At 39.4% G+C, this 14,674-nt stretch overlaps 1 protein-coding gene across 2 annotated transcripts in view; it reads left to right on the forward strand.

Annotated features, from left to right (window-relative positions):
• The window catches only part of PANK1 (pantothenate kinase 1), a 104,326-nt gene that overhangs the window by 10,954 nt on the left and 78,698 nt on the right, over positions 1-14,674 (forward strand). For both annotated transcript variants that reach the window (XM_027529188.1, XM_027529189.1), the window contains exon 3: positions 8,965-9,105. The gene's annotated coding sequence lies outside the window, so the exon portion shown is untranslated. The remainder of the gene's footprint in view (positions 1-8,964; positions 9,106-14,674) is intronic.

Below are 14,674 nucleotides of genomic sequence, written 5' to 3' on the forward strand. Positions count from 1 at the left end.
ACTAGCACACATTTTTTAAAAATACATGAACTCTTCTTTAGCACTCAGAAAATGAGCATTGTTCTTTTTACTTCCTGAGCTCTTTTTCATTCCATTTCCCCCAGTTTTTCACCCTAATGCAAGTTTTTTTTACCCTAATACAGAGTATTTGTGCTCCAAAGATTTTCATTGATCACTTATCATGTGCTTCAAACAAAAACAGATACAGATTTTAATTTTTTTAGTTCCCTCTAAGTTAAAAAAAAATACTCTGTAGTTAAGATTATTATTGTTGTACACGTAGTTAAAAAATCAGTTCAGTTAAATATTTTTCGTAATTGCCAAGCACCTAAGTAGAAGTTTGTAGGCGTGTACATTTTATTGAAGTTAGTGGGGGAACTTTCCTGGTGGTCCAGTGGGTTAAGACTGTGTTTCTAATATAGAGTTCAAGGGTTAAATTCCTGGTCAGGGAGCTAAGATCCTGCATGCCATGCAGTATGGCAAAAATAATTTTTTTTTTAATAAAAGTTTATTTTATTATTATTTTTTAATTTAATTTTATTTAACTTTACAACATTGTATTGGTTTTGCCATATATCAAAATGAATCCGCCACAGGTATACATGTGTCCCCCATCCTGAACCCTCCTCCCTCCTCCCTCCTCCCTCCCCCCTCCCCATACCATCCTTCTGGGTCGTCCCAGTGCACCAGCCCCAAGCATCCAGTATCGTGCATCGAACCTGGACTGGCGATTCCTTTAATATATGATATTATACATATTTCAGTGCCATTGTCCCAAATCATCCCACCTTCTCCCTCTCCCACAGAGTCCAAAAGACTGTTCTGTACATCAGTGTCTCTTTTGCTGTCTTGTATACAGGATTATTGTTACCATTTTTCTAAATTCCGTATATCATTAGTTGAGGTACTCCTAGAAGAACATTATTTCTAAAAATAGGACAAAGTGCCACTTCTATTCTCTTGCTGTTTTTCACAATAATAATATAATAATAGAAATTATGGCAGTGTCACCCAATTTCTTTAACTTCTTTCAAATTAGATGTCAAAAATAAGTGATTTATTATCCAAAATTACTTAAAAGTTTTATCAGCTAATAATTGAATTAGGTCCTCTTTTTAGTTTTATTGAAAGCTATAAATTAGAAACCATCTCACTTATAAAAGGTTTTATTAGACAGATATTAAGAGTCTCAGTCTCTGAAACTGCACCAAAAATGCTATTATCACAGATTATCTAGTAAATGTTAATTTTACCTTTTATTCTTTCACTCAGCAGTGTTTCATTTAAACCAATATACTCAGTCAAAATTGGAGATACTAATTTCAGTTATTTATGATAGTAAAGTGTTTTTTATAAACTTCTTTTAGCATATTTTAAATATAGTTATGTCAAGACTTAAAGCTTTCATTCACTGAATATATGGAAAGTACCCCTATCTTGTGGTCAACCAGACCACAAATGACAAAGCCATATGACCCAATTAATAAAGCCAGTCCTCATTTGGAAACTAATCTCTAAAATATGACTTATTTTCTGACAGAAAAAGTCAGATTTTATTTTTCAATTCAGATATGCTAATATTTCTTTTAAGTAACAGTATCAAAATCACTGAGAAGTTACAGAATCCATGTTGTACAGTGTATTTCTATGAGCTGTCAAGATTACGATGATACAGCTCTCATATAAGTAATTTTACATGACTTAAACAAAGCAACACATTTTTCATTTCTTAATTTGCAATAATGCAATGTAGTATCCAGCTAAGAGTAGAAGTTGCATATAAATCAAGATCTATGAGAACAGGTGTGATATTCTTTAGGAATCTTGATTCGAAATCTGGTATGCTTAATAAAAGTAAGTAGTTGTTTAGTCGCTAAGTTGTGTCCAGCTCTTCGGTCTGTAACCTGCCAGGCTCCTCTGTCCACAGGATTTCCCAGGCAACAATATTGGAGTGGGTTGCCATTTACTTCTCCATAATAAAAGTATACATTGTTTATATTAATCAGGGTAATTAAAGGTAGATGCTATTTTAAAAAATTACAGCTCCACCCTATTTGTCATTCATGTCATAGCCCTAGTGATAGTAGGGTCACCCCTGTGCAGTTGTCTTCAGAACAGTGGCTTGGTTCCTTTCATCTGGTAATCTGCAGTTTTGACCTCCGTGGGCCCAGCAGAAGGAGAAGAGAGAGCTTGAATAATGGTGCCCAGAGAGTTTATAACTAGGCCTGGAAAGTGGTGTCGATTACTTCTGCTCATGTTCCTGGGATAGGAACCTAGGCATGTGGTCCCAGTTTGACTGCAGGGGAGAGTGGGAAATGTGGTTTTCCTTCACACCCAGGAAGAAGCCCAGTTGATGAGCACACAACCAGTCTCTGTCACACAGCTAATAACTAATTGGCCCAGCATCTAGCAAATTCACTTGTTGTTATTAGGAGATGTTGTTATTAGGGTTGCTGTTTCCTACTCCAGGAGATCGTAATGACCAACCCAGGGCTCAAACCCACATCTCCTGTGTCTCCTGCATTGGCAGGTGGATTCTTCACCACTGAGCCACCTGGGAAGCTATTAGGAGATAGTAAACAGTAAGTAACTCAAAAGATGAAATAAAATGGGAATGGGGGACTTCCCTGGTTGTCCTGTGCTAAGTGGCTAAGACCTTGCATTCCTAATGCAGGAGGCCCAGGTTCAATCCCTGGTCACAGAACTAGGTCCCACAGGCCACAGCTAAAGCTCCTGTAAGCCACACCTAAGACCTGGCACAATCAAATAAATATTAAAAATGGGAATGGACTTTAATCAGGATAAGTATCTCATGATCTGATTTGATAAAATAAGGTTTAGCTCCCTTATTGGATGATAGACAACTAACCTGAGAAAAATCTTATAATTTTTTCTAGCTAATGACAAGTGCCAAGATGAGCATTCTTTAAGTAGCTGAAAAAAATTGCTTTCCTTAAAAAAAAAAAAATCTAAGCTGTCTTTCCTTTACTATCATGGAACTTTCAAGGGCACTGCATTCTTTGATTCTAGTCCATAAAGGGCCGAGGCACAGTCACCCCCAATACCTATTCTGTTTTAATTCAGAGTATCCAAACACTGGCCAAAATATGCTGGTTCTAAAGCAACATTTTTCTCTTAACAGAAATATGTATAAGAAAGACAAACGTTAGGATTTTATGTGCCTTGATTAATTGTTCAAGGAGCCTTATTTAAGATTTTTTTCTAATATGGACCATTTTAAAATATTTATTGAATTTGTTACAATATTGCTTCTGTTTTATGTTTCAGTCTTTTGGCCACAAAGCATATGGGATCTTAGTTCCCTGATCAAACCTGCACCACTTGCATCGAAAGACAAAGTCTTAACCATTGGATCTCCAGTGAAGTCTCCCAGTCGTTTGAATAATCCTTTTGTTGGGCAACCAGAGATTTTTACTTATTGAGATAATACACCATAAGATTTCAGATAAGTTAGGGTATGCCTTTCTTTTCTAAAGTAGGAGAACGGACTATAGTGAAGAGACAGGTGGGAACACAGAATATATGCTGAAGGCAAAGGAAAGAGTGTTGTTTAAGTTAGAGTGAAAAATAAATAGAGCTTTCTAGTCAAGTAGTTGGAGAAGGCAATGGCACCCCACTCCAGTACTCTTGCCTGGAAAATCCCACGGATGGAGGAGCCTGGAAGGCTGCAGTCCATGGGGTTGCTGAGGGTCGGACACGACTGAGCGACTTCACTTTCACTTTTCCCTTTCATGCATTGGAGAAGGAAATGGCAACCCACTCCAGTGTTCTTGCCTGGAGAATCCCAGGGCCGGGGGAGCCTGGTGGGCTGCCATCTATGGGGTCACACAGAGTCGGACACGACTGAAGTGACTCAGCAGCAGTCGAGTAGTAGGGTCAATTCCAGACTCTCTCACTTAGAATTTTGTGACACTGAGCAAGGTCAATGGACATTTCTGAGTCTGGTGCTTTTTAAATGCCAGCTTCTGTTGGGTACAGAAGAGACCAATAAATGGTAGTTATTATTGCCGTCTTACAGGAGAAACCAGTGTAAAAAAATAACATAAGTGTGGTATAGATTGTAACAAATGTGATCCCTTCCTCTCCTGAGATAGAGAATTTTCATTGGATTTTATATATTTCTCATTTTATTTACTAGGTTTTAAACTTCTGGGATTACAGGAACTGTGCTTTACATAGTTTTATAAACCCCTCAGTCCTAAGGACTGCTCTCGCACGTAATGGGAAAAGAGAAAAAGATTTAGGCCTGAATCAACAATCTCCAGTTCATTATAGATGTTCCATGAAGATCTACACAAATATGGGGATGATGAGACTAAGGGAGAAAGGCCGGTCCTCCACAAAGAACTTATAGAATAATATTTGATGTAGGACCCTAACGACAGACTCTTAAAAGGCAGTCAAGATTCTAATGAATTCTTTCTAAGTTAAAGGAAATATTTTAGCAGAATGTCTAAAATACGTTTTTAATTCTGAAACTTGATGAACAATAATTCTGAGTCACAGTTGGGATGTATAATTTAGGGAATCATTAGAAAAAACAAACAAAACCTTTCAGATGAGTGGATATTTATGGGAAACTTGTAGGAGTATTTGAGACAGATCTGAAATGAGCTGTTTTCTCTCATTTGTCCTGATTACTCATTGTGGGACAATAAGTATCTAGACAGATTAAGTACCAAACAGATCATTTGGAAGAAAAAGAAACATCTAGATTCAATGACTATAAATTTAGCACATCCAGCCTCTTCTTGCCTAGGCATCTTCACACTGCCCAGCACGGGCCTCAACTATTGGCTATGTCAGTCAAACAGCCAAGAGTATTAGGTTCCTTTGCTAAAAATATTCCAACTCAAATCATCTTGGCAGACAATACCAAAAAAAAATAAAATTTCTTTGTCCAATAAAGTGGCCGAAGTTTAGGAGACTGAAAAGAAATAGAAAATCAAGTTACTAATTGAGCCTCAGTCTTGTCATCATTAAAATGATATTTTTAATACAGATCTACAGTCTCTACTCCACAGTTCCAAAATAGATGAAACACAAAACCAAAAAAGTACTGTCTGAGACCCAAAAGCATTTTTATAAGTTTGGCACCAGGATTATTTGGAAGCAAAACCTCAGCTCTGCAGCCTTAGGTATATCTCAGCACTCATGTCCATCACCACTAATGTCTCCTCTCGGCTGACATTTGGTGGCTTGAGGATTAATTGCACTGTGAAAATGACCCAAAGAGTTAAAGACATGCCTCTGGGTAACAGAAGAAAAGGATGCATCTGTCTTTGTCAGTAGCTCAGAAAGTGGAGTTACCGCAAAGCTTGGTGGTGGTATGTCTGTGAGATGCCTTACTGAATAATATGGTGTGGGAACCATCAACATTTATGACTTGTACAGACAGAAAGATAAGTTCTTAAAATTTTACGGTGACAGTGATAACTAAGTGCTAGTGAAAAATAGAAAAACATTTCATAGGACCAAAAACAAGGATCCTGACTGTGTGTTAACTGAATGGATTCAACAACAAAGAAGTCAATATACACCACTGACTGCCTTGTAGGTCATAAAACAAGCTAGGCTATACCATGAAGAACTGAACATTGAGAGTGAGTGTGAATATTCAGAAGACTGGCTGTAAAACTTTTAAAAGCATCATGGTATCAAGTATCTTAAAATCTGTGGTGAAGAAGCTGCTGATGACCACGAGACCACTGAAAATGATATTGATGAATTTGCCAAGATTATATCTGATGAAAACCTTAGCCCTGAACACATTTACAGCTCTGTACTGCTACTGCATTCCTAGACAAACCTTAACAATGGCGGACAAAAAGGCACCAACAGATATCTAGGATGCCAAGCAAAGGTTGACTGTTCTTGGTTGTGCTTAGGCTGCAGACACACACAAGTTCAAATTGACAGTGATTGAGAAAAGTCTGTATCCAAGATGTTTAAAAGGTGTGCACAGGGACTCCCCTGGTGGTCCAGTGGCTACGACTCTAGGCTTCCAGTGCAAGGGGCCCGGGTTTGATCCCTGGTCTAGGAACTAGATCCCACGTGCTAAAACTAAGACCTAGTGCAGCCAGATGAATACATTAAAAAAACAAAAAGGTGTACACAGTTTACCTTTGCAGTATTATGCAAACAGGAAAGCACCAATAACAAGAGGAATCTTTTTGGATTGGTTGTATTAGCACTTTGTGCCAGCAACATGAACTCATTGCAAGCAAGCTGGACTGGAAGACAATTACAAAACTTTACTGTGCCTGGACAACTGTTCTGCACATCCCCCTCCTGAGCTTCTTGTGAAAAATAATGTTTATGGCACTTACTTTTCCCCCAGTGTTACATCCATAATATGACCCTGTGACCAGGGAATTCTAGGCTCCTTGAAGAACAGGTATAAATGCTTTTTTCCTTTTTTTGAGTAGTATTCTTGCTTTGGTCAACAGGAGCCTGAAAATCCAAGATTTCCTTAAGAATTTAGTCTCGAGAATGCCCTTTGTGTTAGTCACTCAGTAATGCCCAAGTCTTTGCGATCCCACAGACTGTAGCCTACCAGGCTCTTCTGTCGGTGGGATTCTCTGGGCAAGAATGCTGGAGCGGGTTGCCATTTTCTTCTCCAGAGGATCTTCCCAACCCAGGGATCGAACTCAGGTCTCCTGCATTGCAGTCAGTTCTTTACCCTCTGAGCCACCAACACAACGGCTAACGCTTAGAATGATGTCAGTAAATCAACGCTAACTAGTACAGACTTTGGGCCACAATGATGTTTGAAAATTACCTGACCGATAAAGATTTTGAAGTATTTAGAGACTCTGGTTAAAAGATGATAGCAAAGCTCATTACTTTTGCCAAAAATGTATCAGCTGACAGTGTAAATGGAGTTGAAAGGAGCAGACTTTGAAGAGATGCTGAACACATAACGACGCCCCCATGCTTTCTTTGAGTCACGGGGAGATTGCTGAGAGAGTGGTGAGTACAGGTCAGTCCAAAGATAGCAGTGCCGACAGTGGCATCACAAGCACAGTCTTTGAAAAAGTCTCCAAAGACCAAACGCTGAAAATGTGTGACCAACTAATTGCTAGCCCTGAACAGCGTATGTTTATCAGTGAGCAAGAGATTATGACTGTTTACTCATTTAGATAGAAGTTGCTGGAGTTCCCCTGTGGTCCAGTGGTTAAGAATCCACCTGCTGGTGCAAGGGACATGAATTTGATCCCCAGTCCAGGAAGATTCCACATTCTTTGGGGCAACTGCATTCATGCGGCCACAACTACTGAAGCCCGCTTGCCTAGAACCCACGCTCCACAAGAGAAGCCACCGCAATGAGAAGCCTGCACTCCACAGCTAGAGAGTAGCCCCTGCTCGCCACAGCTGGAGAAAGTTCTTGTGCAGCAACAAAGACTCAGCCAAAAATAAAACTAAGTGAATAAATAAATTTTTTTAAAAACAGAAACTGCTTAAACCCAAGCCTGAGTTTAGGGAGACCAGTAATACTGAGGAAAGTCTTGAAAAAGGAAAGTCTCTCTGTGTTTGGTAACACTTCATCACTTGGGGATTCTGTTTCTGGCTCCTCATCAGATGTTCAGCTCCAACCTGGTTTCACAGGCAGTGGTAACACCAGCATCATCTCTTCAAGAAGTGATATTTGTTGCATGTGTTACAGGTTTGTTTTCATCAGTATAAATTTTAAATATTGCTAAGACCTTTCCTAGAAATAAGCTTTATCATAAGCAAGGAAAGAAGGCTTCTCCATCCATGGGATTTTCCAGGCAAGAGTACTGGAGTGGGGTGCCATTGCCTTCTCCGCATACACCTCTAGTTAGCCCTTATTTTATTCATCAAAGAAATACAATTATTAATACGTGCCTTATCTGTTAACCATTCTTCCAGCTCCCTCTTCCATAAATACCACATAAACCATAATTTAATCTTCCTTGTGAACAAGGATTTATCCTAACCCTCTGTATAACCTCGGCCGCTATCGTAAGATCTTGGACATGGCTGAATAAATAAAATTGGCATTGTGTTTTATAAATAAAGCTGTTGTTAGCCTGATGAGTGTGAATCGATTCTCTATAGCCTAGTCTCCTTTGTTTTCATTTTTCTGTAGTGTTTGTGTATTTAAAATATAAGATTCATTGCTTTTCTCTCATAAAAGGCATACATAGCTATTGTAGAAAGCATGATTTATAAGGAAGAAAATTAACTCACTCCTAGTTTTACAACCACTTCCCAGGTGGCTTAGCAGTAAAGAATCCGCCTGCCAGTGCAAGAGATGCAGGTTCGATCACTGGGTCAGAAATATCCCCTGAAAAAGGAACTGGTACCCTATTCTAGTATTCTTGCTCGGGAAATCCCATGGACAGAGGAGCCTAGAGGGCTACAGTCTATGGGGTTGCAAAAGAATTGAACAGGACTTAGCGATACTAAAAGAACAATGTTACAGCCAGTGAGAGTCACTCTTAACCTTTGTTTACTTTGAAAGCTATCTATGATGCTGATCTATAAGCCCTTTGGGGGTACAAATGGCAGGCTTTCCATTCATGCCTCTTGTCTGCTGTGCCCTCAGCATGTAGCAGGCATATAAAAGATTTAAAGAAAACACACCTTCAGGGATCAAACTGTGTTCACAGGTTCTTTGATCCAGATTACTTTTAGTTAACACTATCTTGTATTTTCCCATATCAATCCTATTTGATCTGACAAAATCTGATTTTCTACACTGCATTCCGCTTACCCTCTTTACTTCAGGACCTCTACTCCCTAGCCCTGGGGAAACACTATGCTGTAGCCCCTCTGCAGACCAGCCTTCCTTTCTCTGTTGTCCTCACCGCTTCCCCATCAGAATGGTCCCTCTCATTTCCCATTGTCTCATGCCCTGCCTCTCTGCAAGCTGCTCTTATAAGGTATAATAACCTTCACCTTCGTGTGGACTCGCAGGTAACCTGACTGGAGGTTGGTTCCCATTCTCCACTCAGCACTGTTCTTGGATTGGGACGAGCTGATGTTGTGCAGGAAAGACATGGCATGGAAGAGAGTGAGAGTCTCCACGGAGAGAAAAACAGCAGCAACTCCATTTTGGTAAGTAGGGATGTGAGGGGTGGGCCCTGTGTCCTCAGTGGTACCCACGCCAGTCTCAAAATTAGTCACTGAAATAGGTGTGAGCTAATGGGAAGACAGCTCATGATTAAAAGTGCACCTCACTGGTATGTAGCCAGATGAACAGCTAGCTCTAGATGACACTAGAGTTGGTATTGTGAGGCAGACCCTGGGAACTGGCCTTGTGTGATTTTATTTTTGGACTTTATTCCCATGTGACGCCAGGGTTTTCTATAATTTTTACAAAATTATAATAATAGATGATGGTCTCCTTCTCCCAAGTAATATGCTTTACTTTAGCTGTTAATTTCTTTACCTAGGGATAATTTTTTAATTGTCATCTATCCTTGTTTTCTGAAATGTTACCATCAAGTGTCTGGATGTGATCTGGGTTTTGCTTTGTTTTTCTATTCATTTGAAGCAGCACTAATGGGCTCTTTTCATTGGAGGTGTCATGTCTTTCATTGACAATGAGCTATTTTATTCTGTTGGTTTTTTAATATTTCTTTCCCTTCATTCCCTCCATTCTTTCCTTCTGGGACACCTCTTTGTTTTTCTTCAAATACTTGGTGATTCTCAGTTGTTCATCTGTCTGCATTTTCCATTATCTCTTAGCCTTGCGTATATGTTCGAGTGCTTATCTGTTCGTTGTTTCTGCTTCCTATGGTTAGAGGAAGGATATACCACCAGATCAAGTGGATCAGTAGCTGGTCTTCTGAGCATGGGAACTCCCACTTCTTATGGGGTACACACATCTCTTGGTTATTACTTTGCTTATAATCCCCGAGAGGTCCTGTTGGAATTACTCTGGCTGTTTGCTGCGTAGCACAGGTGGAAGGAAGAAAAGAGGAACTGCCTGATTGTCCCTGCTGCTGGAATGCTACCAGAATCACCCTAAATGTTGGTTTGGGACTGCCTCCTGACCGTTTATCTCCTTTCCCTAACTACTGGAAAATATTGAGTATTGGAGCAGTACTGAAGCCTGACTCACAATTTATAGGTGCCCTCTTCTTTAATGTTGGGCAGGGGTCCCTTTTCAGTATTATCTCAGTTCTACTTTCTGTATTTCAACAGTTTGTGCAGAATGTTTGATCCGTTTAGAGAAATTCTTGCAAGTCAACAGGATCTTCAAATATCTATATATCTAAAGACATATAGAATCTATATATTTATAGGTATCTGTAGATATATATATCCTTTAGGTTAGTTCTAGGGTTTAGATCAGGGGAGGAAGGCTGGATGAACATGTTTTTGTTTAGATTGCCATCATGATCCAATATTTCTGTAGAAGTTTTCCAACATTTTTAAAAGACATACTACTTCTCAAACAAAGTCTCATGTAGAGGATCAATGCATTAAGCAGGTAAATGCAAAACTGACCTAGTTGAAGCCAAGGAATCAGCCCTGTATGTGGACTCACAGGTTTCCCTTTGACCCTTCACTGCAGCTCCTGAGACCCTCCATGGAATCTTAGAACTCCACAGAACAGATGAAAAACCTCTGACAAGATTTATAGTCCAGGAATGTCTGATCCATAACAGGTTCTTAATAAATACTGCCTATCATTATGAATAAAAGGATACAGCATGTGGGTGGAATGGAATACTACTCAGCCATAAAAAAGAATGAAGTTTTGCCATTTGCAACCGTGCAGATGGGCCTGAATGGCATTAGGCTTAGTGAAATAAGTCAGAGAAAGACAGGTATTCTATATTATTACTTATATGTGGAATCTGAAAAATGAGACTAGTAAATATAACAACAACAACAAAAAAAAGACTCACAGTTATAGAGAACAGGCTTAGGGTACTAAGAGATACTAAGAGATATAAATTGCTATACATAAAAGGAGCTACTAGGGCATATTATACAGCACAGGGAATGTAGCCAATTTTTATAATAAGTATAAATGGATTACCATCTTTTAAAATTGTGAATTTTTAATTGTGAATTCAGGTACTGTACCTGAAAGAAAATATTGTAAATCAACTTATGTGCATGCATGTGTGCTCAGTCGTGTCTGACTCTGTGACCCTACGAATTGTAGCCTGCCAGCTCCTCTGTCCATGGGATTTCCCAGGCAAGGATACTGGGGTGGGTTGCCATTTCCTTCTCCAGGGAATATTCCTGCTCCAGGGATCAAACTTGAGTCTCCTGCATCTCCTGCATTGGCAGGCAGATTCTTTACGACTGAGCCACCCGGAAAGCCCAAATCAGTTTAAACCTCAATATTAAAAAGTCCCCAATTAATAGACGCCAAAAAAAGTAGCAATCATTATTATTACTTTTAAAATCACTGCCCCTCTGCCTTCCCTAACCCAAAGCCTTCCATAGAAGCTGAATGGCAGCTTCTGCCATTCTTTCTGGCAGTCCCATCTTGAAGTGAAGGGAAAAAACATTCTTTTTAGAGAATCAACAGCAACCAACCACCTAGTGAGTATGGCCAATGGCCTTCCCAGGTCCTCCCATCTTAACCTAACTTAATCCTTACAGTGATACTATGAGGCAAGTGTTTGATCTCCAGGATATGATGAAGAAATAGAGGTTCAAACAGCCAAAGCAGAAATATACACAAATTCAAATGAGTAAGAAATGTCCAGTTATTTTATGCTCTAAAATTTAATTAAATCTAACTCCTAACATGGTTCCACTGGGATGGCAAGAAATGACATCTCAGCCATTAGAGGGCTTCCTTCACGGGACCTGACTCAGGATTCCAGTTCTTGCCCAGTGTGCTAAAGCATTGGGGGGGTCTGGCCCTGTCCTTTCTTATCCAACTGCATGATTACCTGCTGGATGCCCATTTTCTGTACTAGGAAATGTCCTCTGAAATGAGACATGCCATGTCTTCTGTGTGACCTGCAATGTCAAGGATCTTTGAGGGGCTGGGGTAGGTCAAGGTATACCTCACTACACACCTTTCCTCTCTGGGCACTAGCATCCTCCTCTAGCTACTCAAATCTCTGGGCTCCTCCCCTTCCCAGGCCTCCCCTTTTTTAGTGACAGGTATATCTGTCTCTTCCTTCTTGCTTCTCTCAAAGAGTCTCCCTTTCTCCTGTCTTTCTAAGAATGCATAGAAGAAGCTGGCCGAGTTTGAACTTTAACAAAGCAAAAAGTGGTCCATGGCAATGTCTTTCCTTGTGCAAAAAAACCCCAAGGCAGGAAAATACCACGAGTCTGCTGCTGAGAAAAGGGATGGTGAGCACAGGGTCTGGAGAATGTAAAAAAAAACTGATTCTCAATAAGTTTTCCTGCCACAAAAAGTTAAGTTACCGATTAACCCAAAGCCCCACAGTAGTAAGATGCAGACCAACAGCAGCTGACTAGAACATGCCTGGATAGACCAAGTTCAAGTCTCTGCAGGGCAGGTGCTCAGGGCAGGGGAGAGCAGCAGCTGCAAATGCCAGCTCAGAGCGGCCCTGTGACCACACTGATGGAGATCATGGCTGGACCACATCCAGGGGCTTGAGTCTTAGCAGAGTCTGCAGACCGAACCCAGAGCCATCTCACTACAGGGACATTCCGTCATCTTACACGAGACAAACACAGTTCGTCCCCAGGAGAGAATCTGAATTATTCTGACCTTGGAATTTCCACATGGGGATGCTTATGTAAAGCTGTACTTAGAAGAAACGGAATGACAGCACTATTAAAGAGCACTCACATGGAACAAACTCAGCCTCCTTAAATTTTAGTATGTGAGTTACGTAAGGGAGAATTAAAACAAAATGACCTTTTTACACATAAATGTGCTGCTTTCAGACTTTCAAATTATATCCCTGTGAACAATTTTCTATTTTTGTATAGAAGACTTTTAATCCTTTTTCGGACAACCAAGAATTGCATTTTGTTCTGAATTACTTTACTTTCAATGCTAATAGGAATAGTTTGTTGTTACTCAGAGATAAAACTTTAAATGGCCAAGAAGTTAAATCACAGAGAAAGCTGAGCCACCTAGTTTTGGACCTATCGTTATTTTTATGTTTACAGTAGAAGTTTTATGTTGACCTCAACTGTCAAAAATCACATTAAAAATAAAAAAGCAGGGGCGTGGGTGGTAGTGTAATTTCTCTGAACAGCCAGAACAGTGGTCATAATGTTTATGTTTTTATAAGTGAGTCCCTTAGAGATGCAATTTTTATGTTTACCCCAGTTCACTTTTTCCTTACTAAACATTCTACACGCATCATAAATTAGGAGGGGGGAAAAAAAAAAAACAAGAAAATTGAAAGTTCAAAGAAAAACTTTCCTGGAAATCTACCACCCAAAGACTACCACTGTTAACATTTCCGTTGGTTTCTTTTGGGGTATTTTCCTATACCTCTGTTTCAAATTCCCAATATTGTTCCTGTCACTTCTTTCTTTTATAGTCATGGTCAACGTTGACTTCTCTTTTGTCTTTTTTATTTATTATTGTAAAATAAGAATTTCCCGCATTTAAAAATTATACTCTTCATAAGCCTTTTTAATGGCTAATAGTTCATCATGTATATGACGACATTACAATTCACTTAACTAGAGAGATTGTCTTCCAGAAAACCCATTCCTCCAGGTTCCATACCTTTCCTCTCAAATGTGGCTAAGGGTTTCTGGATGCCACAGAATAAATATCTGCATATACATTACCATATGTAAAATAGATAGCCAGTGGGAGTTCCATCATGATGCAGGGAACCCAAAGCTAGTGTTCTATAACAACCTAAGGGGTGGGAGGGAGATTCAAGAGGGAGAGGACATATGTATACCTAATGCCAATTCTTGCTAATGTATGACAAAAACCATCACAATATTGTAATTATCCTCTAAATAAAAAAAATATATATATATATATAAAATAAAGTAACCAATTTCCCACAAAATTGGAAGATTCATTCTAAGATGAACCCAGCTCAGACATTATGAAATAGAGCAAGAATGTAAATAAAATTTTAAAAGAAAGCAGGAAAAGGATTTTTAAAATTAGATGAAATGTGATGGAAGAGAAAATTATTAATTTGTGAAACGTCATCACAACCCGCAATGTGATGGCCATTTGTGATTCATATAATATTCGCAATGTGATGGCCATTTGTGATTCATACAATATTTGTCTTTTTGTGACTGGCTTATTTCACTTAGCATAGTGTCCTCAAGGTTCATCCATGTTGTAGCTTGTGATAGAATTTCCTTCTTTTTTATGGACTGATAATAATATTCCTGTAAACCAGATTTCGTTTAGCCATTCATCCGGGGGTGAACATTTGTGTTGCTTCTACCTCTTGGTTATTGTGAACAGTGGTGTCAGGAACATGGGTGTGAAAATATCTCTTTGAGATCCTGCATTCCACTTCTTTGGATGTACACCCAGCAGTGGGATTGCTGGATCATGTGATGGTTCTGTTTTTAATATTTTGAGGAACTTCCATAGCAGTATAATCCATTTATAAAGGAAGAAGGTATACAAAGAAAAGTCCTGTTTGTAGAAGGTCAGGCTGGGCCAACACTCTAGATTCACAGGGCATAGGAATTCACTTAACAACGTCAATTGTTCCCGTCCCTTTCCCTGGCAAAG

The sequence above is a fragment of the Bos indicus x Bos taurus genome, chromosome 26 (assembly GCF_003369695.1).
Source record: "Bos indicus x Bos taurus breed Angus x Brahman F1 hybrid chromosome 26, Bos_hybrid_MaternalHap_v2.0, whole genome shotgun sequence".
Classification (NCBI taxonomy): domain Eukaryota; kingdom Metazoa; phylum Chordata; class Mammalia; order Artiodactyla; family Bovidae; genus Bos; species Bos indicus x Bos taurus.